Below are 15,393 nucleotides of genomic sequence, written 5' to 3'. Positions count from 1 at the left end.
TGTAACTGTACCTCTCTCCCGCCTGGTTTTACCGTAACATTTCGGTGGACAGACTTCCTGTGTCTAGTTTTCTTAGTCTAAATCATCATGATCTGCGCGGGTGCGGTGGCCATGGTATTGGCCCACGGACCGAGATTCCGAATCAGTTCTCCTCGGTGAGAGCACTGTCAGCCTTGGATATCGACTGTATGAATGTCTACTCGGAATGCAGTAAGCAGACCATTTGCTGGAACAGTGCTTGGATACGGTTGCCTTTAATCCATTCGTCGTTGCTGTAGAAAATCTGTCGTCGGACTTAACTCCACCACCCGTCCACCGAACCTTTTCCAATCATTGATCATTAATCTCCTTTCTTAAAATCCTCAAATAGCCTCCATGGTAAAACCCCGATGAACATTTATCACTGCGAACCAGTCCCCGGGAGGGAGCTGGTTTGTTCCAGCTCTATGTTTGCCTAACAATGGAACAATTTCAAAGCGTAACCATTTTGCGTCTTGACTGGGATTCAGATCCCGGTCAAGACGCAAGACTTTACACTTTGAAATTTTTGCATTGCAATGCACATCAGTGGACGACTCGATTAAAAAGTTACTCTCGCGGCACCTCCCAAAGTTTCTTTGAATTTGTTTTTGTCCCCCCTCCGTAAAGAGTGACCCCGAGGTGTGTGCAGTGGGGGTTTCTCTCGCCATTCCGAGTGAATTATCGGTGCATTAGCGTCGCTAGGCATTAATAAACTCAGGCACTCATTTATTTATAATGAATGGCAACTTAAAGTGGTATCAGCAGTGGAGAAATACATGAAAGCGAGTTCCGGCAAAGTTTTATGTACCAAAAAGGCCCTCATTAATGCCCTAATATTGATTAATAGTCTGGAAAGGTGTGAGTACGTGTTGGTGGTAATGGGCACAGTTTGGTGTGTGTCTGGAGTGGAAAACGCCAGCGGAGGGTTACTTAAGTTGGAAGTTAAGGGATTTGCTCTGCTCCCCTTGTTCCCGAATCTCTACTTTGCCACCGAAGCGGCTGCTGTCCTTGAAATATGGACAATGTTCCATTCCTCGAGCTAGTATTGCACCTCAGGATCGTCAGCCCGTTTTAATGTTGGTTATTAACACTAATTATAGCTAATTTTCCAAATAATTAGAGAAAATATTTTTATAAGTTTGCATTTGCGAAATGTGTGTGTGTATGCATGTATGTGTATATATACATATATATATTATATATATATATATATATTATTTGTTAATTAGGTAATCTACCGGTTAAGGTAGGTTTTTTCTGGACACAGCTACCAAATAAATATGTTGTGACTCTTAACAAAACACAAAATCCAACATCCTACTCTACATCAGGTCCCTCTTCATCTCTGAGTATTTCCTTCCTCCCTTCATCCCGTCCAACATCCCTATCCTGTTCCTTCCCTTTCCTCGTTTGCCTAACATTCTCCCCTCAATTACAGTCTTCAACATCGCACTGCCGGTCAATACCTGCGGGAGTACACGTGATTATGTCCTCCAGCTGATCGTATATCCTATCGACCTCTTCCTCCGTATGGTTACTCGGTGGCATGTATACCTGAATAATAACCAAGTTCGTCGGTTCTGCTTTATCTCTACTAGTAATATTCTATCCGTTACTTGTTCTATGTTGACTATGCTTCTTCTTACCTCTTCATTTAATACTATGGCAACCCCTCATTGGCTCTCGTCCCCGCCGTTGTATATTATTCTATAATTACCTCTCCAGTAATCCCCGTTATCCTCCCATCTCACCTCGCATTGACCTAAAATATCTATATTTCCCCTTTCCATCTCTCGCTTAACATTCTCCAATTTCTCTTTCCTCATCATTGTCCTAACATTCCACGTTCCTATTCTAACTAATTTGGTATTCTTCTCCTGCGTCTTCTGTCCTGCTGCTCCCGGTTTTCCCTTGCAAGGGTTTCGTGGGATGACGACAGCGGAAGCCTTGCCTCCCCCGCTACCGGGCACGAAACACGGCCGATTGGGCCGAGCCCCGTAGTTGCCAGGACTGAAATCTCTGTAGTGACCATCATGTTAATCTTGGGAATGATAATTGAGGTGGTTTCCCGTTGCGTTCCTCAGTAGTTTTTTTAACGTGACGCCAACACTTACTGGCCGCCCCACTGGGGTCAGATGCCAGTGCATCCGTCTCACTGAGGAACAGGCGCTGCGTGGACTAACTTTCGTCTGGTTCCTAACCTTTGACCTATCTGGCATGGGTGACCCTACCAGGAGCAATTATTATTACTCCCGCCAGCACAGCTCTAGCGGTCATCGGAACGAACGAGCCCTTCCACCACGTCAAGGTTGTAGTCCGGGGAGGGATATATATATATCCCTCCCGGACATTTATATATATATATATATATATATATATATATATATATATATATTTATATATAGTATAAACCTTGAACACAGTTATCAACCCGAAGGTCGGTTTGGTAGGTGATTATCACCTGCAAAGAAAATTATTATTTTTAGGGTTGAATGTTTTTGAGGCCTTAAGTTTTAAGGAGCATCCGCACCTTTACCCATTTTTTCAAAATGTGCCGTAATTACTATACTATACAATGATTTGTCGGATCAAAAACTGAAAACCGACGCAATCGATCCTTCTTGAGATGAAACATTTTATGTTACAACCTAAAGTCTGTAGTCACCGGTATTAAGTAGCCTTGGAGAATACGGACACGTTTGAGTTCACTGCAAGAACTTTTCTTATGTAGAATTGAATCATTTCCAATTCCCAAATTTGGATAATCTTAATGTATGGAATATTTAATAATTTCTAATAAGACCCTTAGTGACCTACCTAATAGAGTCGAAACCCTGGGACACGTGAAATGGACGGAGAAGTACTTGGTAAGTCGATAGATAAGTCGCAAATTTAAGATTACCTTACATCATATTTAAATTACGCGTGGATATTTTGGTAGAAGATAGAAGCATATGTATGCTTGTCGTATAGGTTGGTCAGTCAACAGCAGCCAGCGCAAGATGGCGGGTGTGTTGCATGGATGAACCAGGAGAACAGTGTACACGAGAAGAACAGCTGTTACTAACTTTTCATTGGGAATGCTAGGAACATCCACCGTAGAGTCCCGACTGAGCACTCACTGATTTTCATCTGCACAGGCTCCCGAAAAATCATTACGGTGACTCCGCAGTCCACTCGTTGGCTACGACAGCAAACAAAGACTTCTTTGCTGCCAGCTGTCAAGGTCTTGTAAAGAGATGGGATAGGTGTCTGAATGTACAGGGTGAATATGTAAGCAATTGAAATAAATTTTTAGAAGTTTTCACTTAAAGAATGCACTTTGCATTTCAGCATATAATATTTATTCAGGCGGCCTAGGTTTCAACGCGTAGCGTTATCATCAGGGGTCTGGTGATGATGATTGACCTGATGATGACGCTACGTGTTGAAACCTAGGTCGTCTGAATATATATAGTATTATATGTTGAAATGCAAAGTGTATTTTTTATGTCATAGATCGCTTCCATTAAGTAACCCTGGAAACTACATCGTATATTCAGGAAGTTGCTTTGATTATTATTGCCTCTGCCTCGATCCATTTTTCGACTTATTCATTGACGTCCTCTTGAATGTATGTATGTAATAGGATTCTAAAAAAAATCGTAAAATTTTGTGCCATCCATCCAAGTAAATTTTTAATATGTTTTATTATTGCCATCGCCGATTGGACCCTTGGCGTGTTAGGCATCAAAGATTGCTACTTCAAAGGAGTGAATGGTTGAGCGGGGAAACGGCGGCGTCCGAGTTTACTTGTTTAATTGCATTTACGTATATGTTGCGGGTATACTCACGCACCCCGGCGACGCAATAATTTCCCGTCAGAGTAGATTCCCACAGCGGTTTCGCAAATTTCCGAGCGCACATTTGATGGTCAACTGTCTCTGTCGAGGGGAGTGGAGTGGCGGATGCTCGCGCTAGGACCCTCACTGCTCGCATCCAAACGAAATTTCTTTTCTCCCTGTGGGAACTGCGTGTGCTCTCCCAACAATGCACATACATGCACCCCGCCCCCACTCCGCATTGAAACCTTTTTCGTCATCCCACTCCTCCTTCCGGTGTAATGTCACTCCATTGAATGAATCCTCTCACACTCTCAATGGTACGCTTATTTAGAAAATTGGTCAATTTCACCCATTTTTTGGATTCAAATTTCTATAAAATTGAATACTAGTAATGGTGAATCTAGCAAGTGAGGGTTCTGACTTGAAGATCTCGGTTTCTAGATTGGGAGGGGGGTCCGTCAGGATCCGTTCCCACCCAAGAGGGTTCTCCTCCACGTAAGGGTTCATTATCAGATGATGATGCGCAGAACCGAAACCATGGTCGTGAAATATTAAATCTTTATTGTGGAAGTTTAAATTTTCTTTTTACCCTCATGATGAAGGAATTCCACAAAGTTAAACCTGAAACTGTTATGTAAGGGTTCATTTTCTAAATTCATGTCTGTCCCTATTTGTTACAATCCACATGCATTTGGGTCATACAAGCTGTGTGCATTAAACGGACCATTTAAACGTTCTGAATTCGGTTAAATGAATTTAATAGATGTAGAGTAGATTGAGGAGCTCAGCGTGCTTTCTTGATGCAAGTATTACACGTTGCGCGCCCCAGAGAGATGGAATGTTTGACTGAAAATTTTAACTTTATGTCGACAGAGCTGAGGGCGAAATATAACCAGTGTGCAAGTATAAAATGGAACTCAATGATAAGAAAACGAAGGTGCTGAATTTTTCATGAAATCATCACAACTGGATGGTATACACTTGAGCAGGTAGCACATTTTGCCTCGATAGGTATTATTATGGAAAAAATCGGAGATGTAGGGAAATTAGGAGGAAATTGCGGTACGTATAGAAGTAGGGACGTTAAGTATAGATGTGAGGAAATCATTAGGGAAAACTTCGATACGGAGCGTGGTTCTATTGGAGGCCTTCGAGATGTGGGTATGGAGAAAAATAGAAAAAAGTAAAATGAACAGAAAGTTAACAAGTGAGGAAGTGCTGTTCAGGGTAAGGGGCGAAGGGAGGTTGCGGGAGACATTAAAAAAACAGCCAAGGAAATTTGAAGCAGGGCATTTTGGTTGGCAAATGGGAATGTTTGAAGATGGCGTGATAGATGGGTGAAGGCAAGAGGAGTAGATGTAGGAAAAGAATGGGCATGTAGGACGGGATGAAGGGAGGCAGGTATGTGGAGTTGAAGAATGGTTTGCTGTAGTGTGTTGGGTTTCAGTCAGGCGGGGTCAGAGGATTGTAGCAGCGGTTATTCGTTCGAGTCCTTCGTAAACCTACCCCGAATGGGAGACCTCCGTTGCGAATGATAATGAGAGCTGAGCTGACTCCGTCGATTCACTTCTCGTCGAAGTTCCGGAGACCGCGGCGCGTACCTGAAAGTGCGAGACACGCTAGCACGCGACGAGCCAACTGCACCCCCCCCCCCCCACGGACGTGGTGCTCGACGCGTGAAATGATTGCACTGCTCCCCTGCCTCCCGTCCCACCGCGGTCGGCGGCATCCGCTCTCACTCGCAGGAAGTGACGGAGGGGGGGGCTCCTCCTATCCCGTCCGTGTCGAAACTCCCTCCCCTTCGTGTCTTCGTCCCCCAGGTGGGAGGGAAGGACCTTGAATGGGGGGGGGTTTCCGACGTTTTTTTTCGTTGCAGTTCCGGTGACATTTGAGAAAACGAAAGCACGCATGCTTAATTTTTTTACCTCTCCCCGATCCACCGTGTGGTTTCCGAGTTACAAGGTTTCGGCGGTGGCACAACTCCAAAAAAAACCGACTGTTTTGAGCTGAGTCCATGTAGGGGGGGAGGGTTTAGTGAGGTGTAGGGAAGAAGAGCTCTCCTTCAAGGAAACGTCGCTTTTGAATTGCTTTCACATTTGCGTCCGAGGCATATCATGTGAGTATCGCGACAAGCGAGCTTGCGTGAGAGATATGTCGATTGTCTTCCCTTGGCTCAAAACAGCCGAATTTTGAGTCGGTTCCATTTTGACGTGGTTGGGCAGCTGTGAATGACTGCTCTCGTGTGTTCTTTTTCCCCGATCTGTGGGTTGGTTTTCGAGTTATCAGCCATTTTCAATGGCCCGTGCTATTTAAATGCACGTACAAATCACGCGCAAAACAATTAGGGGGGGACGTATTCGAGAGCTCATGGTGTGAGACACGGACAACTCCGAGTGATCCTCCACGGGTCTGAGTACATTCAGTTGATTCAGTCTTGAATGAGAGCAAAGCATGGTAAACGAATTAATTGTAGCAGGACTGGATATTTACTTCATTTTGACATGTTGACTTGAGGCACTTCGATGAACGATTCAGGTTAAAGGAAAGTGTGGAAAGTTATAAAAACAGTCCACTCGGAATAGATCACGCGACCGAGTGCACGAAAAGGCGAGAATTTCAGGTTATAGAAAATCCTTCAAGGTGGAAAAATCAGTCCCTAGGCGAATGTATTTTGTACTGTAAAGTTCTCGCATTTGATCCAACGGCATTAATCCTTTGGTGACCGTCACGCGACTGATTACACCATGCACATAAACGAACGCCATTCGTCTCGAGAGGATGTTAGGTTTCACGACCCGTGAAATAGCACAATCTTAATTTTTCTCCCGTGGGCACTCTTTTTTTTTAAGATTTCCTTTTCCACATTTTTGAACCCTGTCCGTCAGCCGTAGTTCTCGTTTCTACCACTGATGCTCGAGGTAAAACTGCCTTCTTTGGAGCGTAGTTTCATTTATCCATCCCAGTTCAAACCTTTCAAATGCACTGTGGCATTTGACGTCCTGCGCTACACCGTTACGGTGCTGATTGTCGAGCCTTATTGGATGAGTGAGCGGGGAGTGAGGCCTTTATTAACCAGGGTGAGTGCGTGGGGTGGAATCGAAACCGGGGCACTTGAACTAGAGGAAAATCCGGGACACGACCGGGAAAAAATAAACACGAGGCAACTTCGTTTCATATATTTTTTGCGTTAGTTAGGCACGCGCAAGTGGGAAATGAATGAATGACGCGCATATTGAATACGCGCAAGCCTAGATAATTTACGAGAAGTTCAGATGTGCGATTCATTGAACCGTTTGTTTCCAAAAGAGTTCTGTTACCACTGCTGTAAAAAAGCCGTCCGCTGGTCGCCTTTCGTGCGAAACGTTTCTTGTGCTGTTCCTTGCGAATAACAGCGGCCATTCGAATTAGAGGGAGGGACCCTGGCTGACTCCCACCCACGGCTTTCCAAGCGTGGCGAATTGTTTTTCTGTCTACTTTATATTAGTCAGGTTCCGGCGCAATTACTCCGCACCCCTCCCCCTATCGCGGGAAAAAACTTCCCAACAGAGTTTTATCCGAGGGATAAGTACTGCAAATTATAATCCACCCACAAACAGCGTAAATTTGGAAGTGCGGAAATGAATGATGCCGACATGCCGTGGGACACGATGGATTCGTGAGGAACGAAATGGGAGGTCAATTAATCCGAGAGCAACATGAAAATAAGGCCAAGAACCTAAATTTCATGTGAGCCAATCAAGAAAAAGGTTAGGTTGTTTTCGCGTGAGGGAATTGATGTTGAATTGGAAAGAAATAAAGCACTCCATTCTTAATGTTCGCATTGAAACCCGCTGACAATCCCACTTTCGTGACGAGGTAAGCTTGGGGATTGGGCGACCTTGTTTCTCCAATTTTTTTGTGCAACTCCACCATGCTGACAGGCGAAGAGACTACTTCTTTTACAAATATCGTCCTCCTACTTCAAGGGGTGCATAATTTTCACCGGTAATTTTTTTTTAACTTCCCTCTTGTGTGTGTGTAATTTAAAATCTCCTGGTTTTTGCACGCGTTTTTCTTTCCTCTCATCCCACCCGATCGGCACGGTAAGGTCTCCATTCCGCTCTTTGTGCACAAGAAATGGCATGCGCTTAACTGTCAGCACGGTTCACAAGGGGATTGGGATGGTGCGGTGACTAACGCACAGGCTTCTCACCGAGAGGGTCCCGGTTCAAATCCTGGAGACAACAAATATTTTTCAGTGGTATCCCGATCCCTACCTGAGGCGCTTTGTGGACAGCACTTTGAGTGAGTAAGACGTTCGTCGGATGGAACGTTCAAACTTGGAACGGACCCCTTGGCTCCTTTCGACAAGAGTAGGCTAATGCCGACGCTGGGTTTCTCTCCACCCTTCCTTTCCCAGCCATCCCTAATGGCGCAAATGACCTTAGCTTAGTCGGTCGCCTCCCTTAAAAACTACTTCTGCGGTTCACAACGTCTGAAGCTCCCCTACCGCTGTGACTAGGAGGAAGCAGGTGAAGGTAACCATCTGGACGCTGAGCATTGATTTTTTTTTCATCTTGATGAAGAAAAGTCTAACAATTTCCAGCAACGAATTAGCGCACTGGCAACATTGATGTGAAAACTTGGCAAAGTATTTTCTTCCATGTGTGAATATTTAAAACGAAAATTGGCCTTGCTGAGATTGTCTGTTGGACAAATTATGAGCGGGAGAATTACATCGTTTATACAACTGGCTCACAAGTGATGGCGAATAAAAATAAACATTAGCATTTCAGCGGACCTTGAAGTGGTGGAGAAGACACGAACACTCGAATTCCAGGAGTCTTGATTCTGTGGACAGAAAGGAAAACGTATGTTCATCTACATATGTGCAAATTACCCTGTGAAAATAGGAAAAAATCGGTAACGGAGCATATTTAGTTCTTAATAAGATTCATTATTAGTCAAAATAATAAATGAAAACAATTACTAAGAACACGAAAATAATGTATAGAGCAAGTATGAAATAAATTTTAAAAGAAATGAAGTGAAGAGTTCAAAAACACGCTAATTCCGCATATCACGTTATTCGAAGGCATTGACAATAATTAGGATAATAATTTAAAAAATAGGTGACACAGTTTCAGGCGTAACATGGCGGCAATCTTTCGTGATGAAAGAAGACACTTTGCTTTTCCGCGTAGAATCTTTTTTAACAAAATTCTATGTGGAAAAGCAAAGTGTCTTCTTTCATTAAAAATAGCTGTTTAGGAATGCGATAACGATTGTTTGAGACTTGAAGTCTACCTGGATTCATATTACCGTTAATGATTTATACGTATTTTCTCAAAATTTTATCGATCATATAAAATATTTATAAAGTATTAAATCTTCTCCAATGATCCTCAGCCCTGATCTTAAAAAAATAGCTGTTATGTTCCACCGGGACAATTTTTAATAAAGTGTCCCTCATCACTTTCGTAATGTCTTGCTAAATAGCGTAAAACACCCTAGAGTGTATCTCTCGCACCCTTCAACATTTCTGGCAAACATTCTTGACATGGCATGACACTCACTCCCCAAAGTCTCCGTTGCCGTTCAGCCTCGGGTATTCAGGACGATTAGGTGTGCAAGGATGCTCTGGTGAGTAAATAGTTGTGCCTCATGTACCGTGTTTCTCGGCTGCTACTTCATTCAAGGTGCGATTTATATTAAAATTGTTCGAATTTATCCGCTGCTGTGGTGTGTCATTTTAAAGTTTAGTCGCATCTGTTTGATTCTGTTGTGTCGTCCAGGGGTTCAATTTCCTCCTCTCCCTTCTTTAGGGACGGGAAGACTCCTGGACAAATCCCTCACACCGGAGTTCCAATGGAAATACGAGAGACCCACGCACCTTTGCGGTCTCACACACCTTCGCCCAACTGGGCGGACAGTTTTGCCGCCTTGAGCGACCCTCACGACCTCCGGCCTTTCTGCTAGAGTCGTGGCAATTTTTAAAAGCTGTGCATCCTTTGAGCCACACCTTCCATTGAAAAGCAGGAAATGCGGGTATTTTTTTTTCAATTTTTTACCTATTAGACTACGGGGAGGGAACGAACGCTTTTATGAAAACCTCTCATTTTCACGCCCTCTCCCTTCGCTATCGAGCAGATGGAACTGTGTCGAATGTCCGTTTTGTGAAATCATATTTCTGATTATAAAATTATGAAAGAATGCCTCGCAACGATAGGTGAACCAATTTTTCCGAAATATTTTTTTAAATTAGGGTTCTCCTCACGAAAATGGAATATTTTGGTGATTTTCGGCAATGTCCAGGTTTCTTACGATATCAATTCTGCAAGTTGACGCTTCTTCTTCAAGAAACTGATTAAAGTTCGTTTACCGAAACTGAGGGGGCCCCTATCTGTATTTGGATGTCCTCGCACGAAATGACACCTTCTCTTATGGTCTTTGCGTTTGAATATTTGAGCCATTTCACGGCAATTCCATTAGCGAACCTATGTAATACGACCGTGTGGATTTTGGTCAAACTGGCCGGCTGTGTGTTTTCTCTGGCCAACATGGTATTACCAGTACCAGTACCAGTTTCAATGTAACTACATCATCGTCAGGTCACCTGACGATAATGTAGTTACATTGAAACTGGTCGCATTAATAAATTTTATTTTATGGAAAATTGCCAATTTTTTATTTTTAATTAATTATGATATTCTACCATATCACGCCTGAAACGTCTCTTTTTAACTATGGAATCGTTCATTACATCTGAATTATAAATCATAGAATGCAAAAATTACCTCGACAACTGTATGTTACCCATTATTAGAGAGGCTTTTGATTAACTCTGTGCTCTTATGTTTCTACCATTGTAACGCTATTTTTCATCATTTTCCTTTACCGTTGTCATGAGAACAGATTGGCTGATTATTTGAATTTAATTGCTAATGTTTCCTCTAGGCATTCCATGCGTATAGTGTGAGCAACATGCAATTCGAAAACCTTGGTCGTTCGGCATACTAACGAGTGTCCTTTTTAGTGGGAATTTGTTAGATGAAAGGTGAAGCATGAGGCGGTTCAATGCAATAACGAGTGTCAGTGCGGTTGCAAGTGTCACGGCTTCCCACGCCGGAAGTTCATCCTCGTGTAACTTCGGTTGCGAATTTTCCCATGCTAATCTGATCCCTCCCACTCACGAGACCTCTTGAAGCGCATTTCAGAGTGTGTGTGCCCCACGGACCTCTCATCCGAACAACGAACTCTGCAGTGCCGGTCAGCTATGTGGCGGATCTTTAAAATTACGTAGATTAATCGTAGGATAATGATGATAACACCGTACTCTGTGAACACACACATGTACGTATGGTAGCGTGATTCCCCAGGCTCATCTATGGAACCATAAAAGTATAATAGGATATTGACGGAGAAGTGAGACTATATCTTACCTTATTTCAGCGTAGAAACAACACCGGTATAGAAAGCATCGCAAAAGGATTATGACTGAAGCCTCGAATTCCAACCTAATATAATAAATTGTCTGTCAGATTACTCATAATACTCATGCCTCCTCTTGCTCGAGTACGTTTAGTTTATGTATTATGATTTTTTTAAATATTTTTCGCCGAGGTTTTTTTTCTTTTATAACAAAAATGATTGCCACGCGTGCCAAACTTTTTCCACTTGATTTATCACCCTGCAATTTCCAATGTGTATGAAAGGATGAAGGGGTCCTTTGCTTACTCAACCAAAAGCTCGGCCCAATAAGGAGTTTGCTGTACCCGCCGTGGCTGTGGGGGACCGCCCCTGGCACACTTCGTCGAGAGAATAAATGCCGCGCCAGACTTCCCTCGACAGTTTCTCCCCTCTTAACCTCTACCCCCCTCCCACCGGTACACCCACCTTTCCCTAATTAACAAGCCATCCCCAGCAGCGCATATGGCCTCGGCGGTCGATCGCCATCCCATAATGAACAGTGTCACCTTTATCTTTGTTTAGGCCCATAGGAGTTGTGAGTGGTTCGTGGCCACTTGCATTCAATAATGTTGACTGATAAATAACGACCATACCCCTTAGAAACTAAGGCGAAGCAAGGTTTAAGAAATGGTTTTTTAATTTGAAATTTCTTTTTTTCAAATTTTATAACTATACAATCCAACCGAAGGCGGAATATATGAATTCTCGAGAACGTATGCAGGAATGAAGGAGAGGAATGGGGTAACACACAAAGGATGAACACATCGTTAATGGGGACGGTGGAAGGAAGAGGGTTGCCGGCAAAAAAAAAGTGTCTCGAGGTGGTGATTAAACCGCGGACCTTCGGTTAACAATCTCCATCTTGTGCTTGTGTTTGTGCTACTTATCCATTTCCTTATCCATGGGAATGTGTTTTCGCCGGTGGGCGGATTTTTATACGTGACTTTAGTGTGTTTTGTGTGTCAGGACGTGGTAGTCCAGTGAATAGAGCTTTAGACATAATGGCCGAAGGGCTCGGGTTCGATTCCCGGGGTACCAGATCTTCGTGGGATACAATAGATGGATAGAGGTCTTTATTTTGGGCGTAATTGAGATCAAATGGTCCCTTTTTCCATTTAACCCATAAGTAAAACAATGTTTAATGCCGATGCATATCGTTATCATAGAGTGACTCAATTCTCTTATTTTTCAAATAGTCGCGCGAAGAAATTCTGGGTAAATATAATGGGCCTAAACTCCTTGGTATTGGCAGGGAATTAGATGGAGGAAGATTGACAATAGGCACAGTAATCTTGAGTGAGTTGGTCAAAAAAAACCTACTGAAGAAGAAGGCGAGTCTGGCTGTAAGGATGTGGGCACAAATGTAATCAAAGGGTGTTTGGGCTATATTACATAAATAAGGAAGGAGTTTGAACGAAAGCTTTTCGTGCCATTTTTACTCCTACCACATGAAAGTGGAAATCGGGTGTATTTGAAATAAATGACGGTTGACTCTACGGTGGTAAAATTATTCTATTAAATTAAACAATAGATCCAAGTGTTATCAAAACAGGATTGACGAGTAGAAAAAAATAATGAATTAGGTGCAGACCTTCATAAAAACCATTCCGTGGAAGTTTTGTTTCTTTTTTCAAGTTGGAGATGAAGGATTTCCGCACAGTAAAGCCTGGAAATGTCTCCTTTAGGTGAAGGGCCAGTTTGGGTTTAGGAAGGGGAGAGGAATAACTGACCCCAAAGGAATAATTAAAGGATTGTTATAATGATTCTTAGCGTAGCGTGAGAGTTTCTTTTGTCTTCTTCGTGGATTTTGAAAAGAATTAGGGCTGAGTAAACCGGAGCAAGTAAATGAAAGTGTTGCAGAGTATGGGATTTAGCTGAATGGTAGGCGTGTTATTCCAAACCTGTAGATGTTTAAGTTGAGCTACATAAGTTACGGTAACGGATGTGGAATGGGAATGGAGAGTGATAAGTAGTGGGGTTAGGGAGGGAGAGAGTAGGGTAAGGAGGGGTTGTTTGTCATGCCTATTTTTATATCTTTTGTACCGAGGAAATGGTGTGAGTAGCTTGGGGGTAGAAATTTGAGCGGTATCCATTGGGATTTGCAGTGCAGATGTAGTTAGCAAAGGGTTGCAGTCATTAATTAACGCATTTAGAATCGGTGCGAGGATGATCTTAAGATAATGAGAAGAGGACCGGATGAGTTAGTGATGAGTCTAAAACAATCCTAAGGAGCAGGATTGGAAGGATGACTTTAATATCGAATTAGAAGGGCACAAGGCAGACGGGAGGGAACACTTCACGCAATTAGGGCAGTATTTTGGACGGAAATGGACCAAAGGCATTAGGAGTAACTTATGAGTGCTTAATTTGAAAAAGCCATTTGCCAGGTGACGGAAGTCATGATAGGGTCTATTAAACAAAGTGTTAAGAAAATATTCTTTGCTTAGAAGCGTGGAATTTAATGATTCAGAAAGCCGCTTTCTGAAGGTAGAAAAGGTTGGAGTGTATGGAGGCTTTGGAAATGTGGGTATAGTGAGGGTCTGGTGATCGCTGAGGAAGGCAAATGGAGAAGTGAGTGTCAGTCATTGTAAAGGAAGAGGGGGAGCTAGAAGAGAGAGAGAGAGTGGATGGAGGGGAAGTTCAGAGACGGCTGTGAGAGGCTATGATGGAAGGAATAAAATTAAATGAACGGGGACAAGGGTGGGAGAGAATAAGCATTTAGGACGATATAAAAGTGAAATGCCTGTAATTCGTGAGTGAGGATTCAGGAATTTTGTATGGGACTTATGTTATTTCATGTAAAAATGCTGTACAAATTCAATACGATGTGTAATAGTTTTCAGGGGTTTTGTAAAAACTATTCATCCACACACTCACATGAAAATCCTTGTAAATATTATCAGAGAATGATATTTTGTGTGATTACTGTGGCACCATAACATGTATTTGAAAATGATGTCATACGCTGTAAGATTCTATACGTAAATTTAAATAAACATAACCCATGTATTGGGAGTATTAGATTCGCTTGTTGAAATCATTTTGACACCAAGTCGCACTTTCCCGGTGGGCACGAACTAGCAACTGTCAATCTGTGCAGCAGGAGAAGTATCTGTTTCATTGCGTTATCATAATATGTCACCAAATATACATTATAATGTATTGTAAGCTTCGAACAGTCTATGTTCTTCGTTGTGAGTACGTACTGGTGAGTTAACGGAGTTTATGAATTACTCGTTTGCCCACGAATTATTTTCATTCAAAATTATGTGCTGTTATTTAATAACCGCGAGTATCATATTAATAATAACCGCGAATCATATATTAAGTCTGTGAAGAAACTGTATAAAATTGGCACTGACCAATCGGGAGATCCCGGACCCCGAGGGGCAGTATACATTAGTGTGGCAAAGCTTGGCCTGAGTACTCAACGCCCTGAGGGCGATTGCAGAGTTTGCCATCGAAATGTCGGCAGTGAAACACCGGACGTGGCGGAAAACTGGAAAAGACTTCACTTGCATCAAACTCGGGGAAAATAACAAATACTAAATTATATATATTTCCACTTTACTGTCCTCATCTATCAAGTGGAAAAAAATTAAATAATACATGTCTACTGGAATTCTTAGGTCTAACTTACAACTTCCATATTATCTCTTTTAAACTGTGTTTGTTTTTTTAAAGTGCAATGGATTAGTGAAAACTTTGCCATTAAGCATGGAAGCGTACGGTGAGGAAACATGAAATTGTTTGAGCATGATGCTGGGCATAGATTGGATGCTTTTGAATTGTGGGTTCGGAGAAGGATGGAAAAGGTGAAGTGGACAGAAAGGAAAACAAGCGAGGAAATGCTAGGGATGGTGGGTGAGGATAGGGGATTGTTGGCAGACATCTAAAGGAGGTGGGAAAGGTGGACCAAGAGTATTTTGATTGGTGATGGAATATTGACGACTCTGGCTGACTGGGGCTGTGGCTGACGATGTTAGGGAGGAAAGGTAGGGGGAGGAACTGCAAATGCAGATAGGAGGCACGTGTCTTTATGGGCGACGCTGTAAAATGTAGCGATGATCACACTGTGCCCATCCAAAACTTACCTTAA

The 15,393-nt window shown here is 42.7% G+C and overlaps 1 protein-coding gene across 4 annotated transcripts in view; it reads left to right on the top strand.

Annotated features, from left to right (window-relative positions):
* The window catches only part of LOC139691250 (rap1 GTPase-activating protein 1-like), a 312,140-nt gene that overhangs the window by 246,435 nt on the left and 50,312 nt on the right, over positions 1 to 15,393 (top strand). The gene's annotated exons all lie outside the window — the stretch shown is intronic.

The sequence above is a fragment of the Hetaerina americana genome, unplaced genomic scaffold (genome assembly GCF_022747635.1).
Source record: "Hetaerina americana unplaced genomic scaffold, ioHetAmer1.1.p SCAF_31, whole genome shotgun sequence".
NCBI classification, from domain to species: domain Eukaryota; kingdom Metazoa; phylum Arthropoda; class Insecta; order Odonata; family Calopterygidae; genus Hetaerina; species Hetaerina americana.
This window is presented reverse-complemented; position numbering and strand designations above follow the sequence as displayed.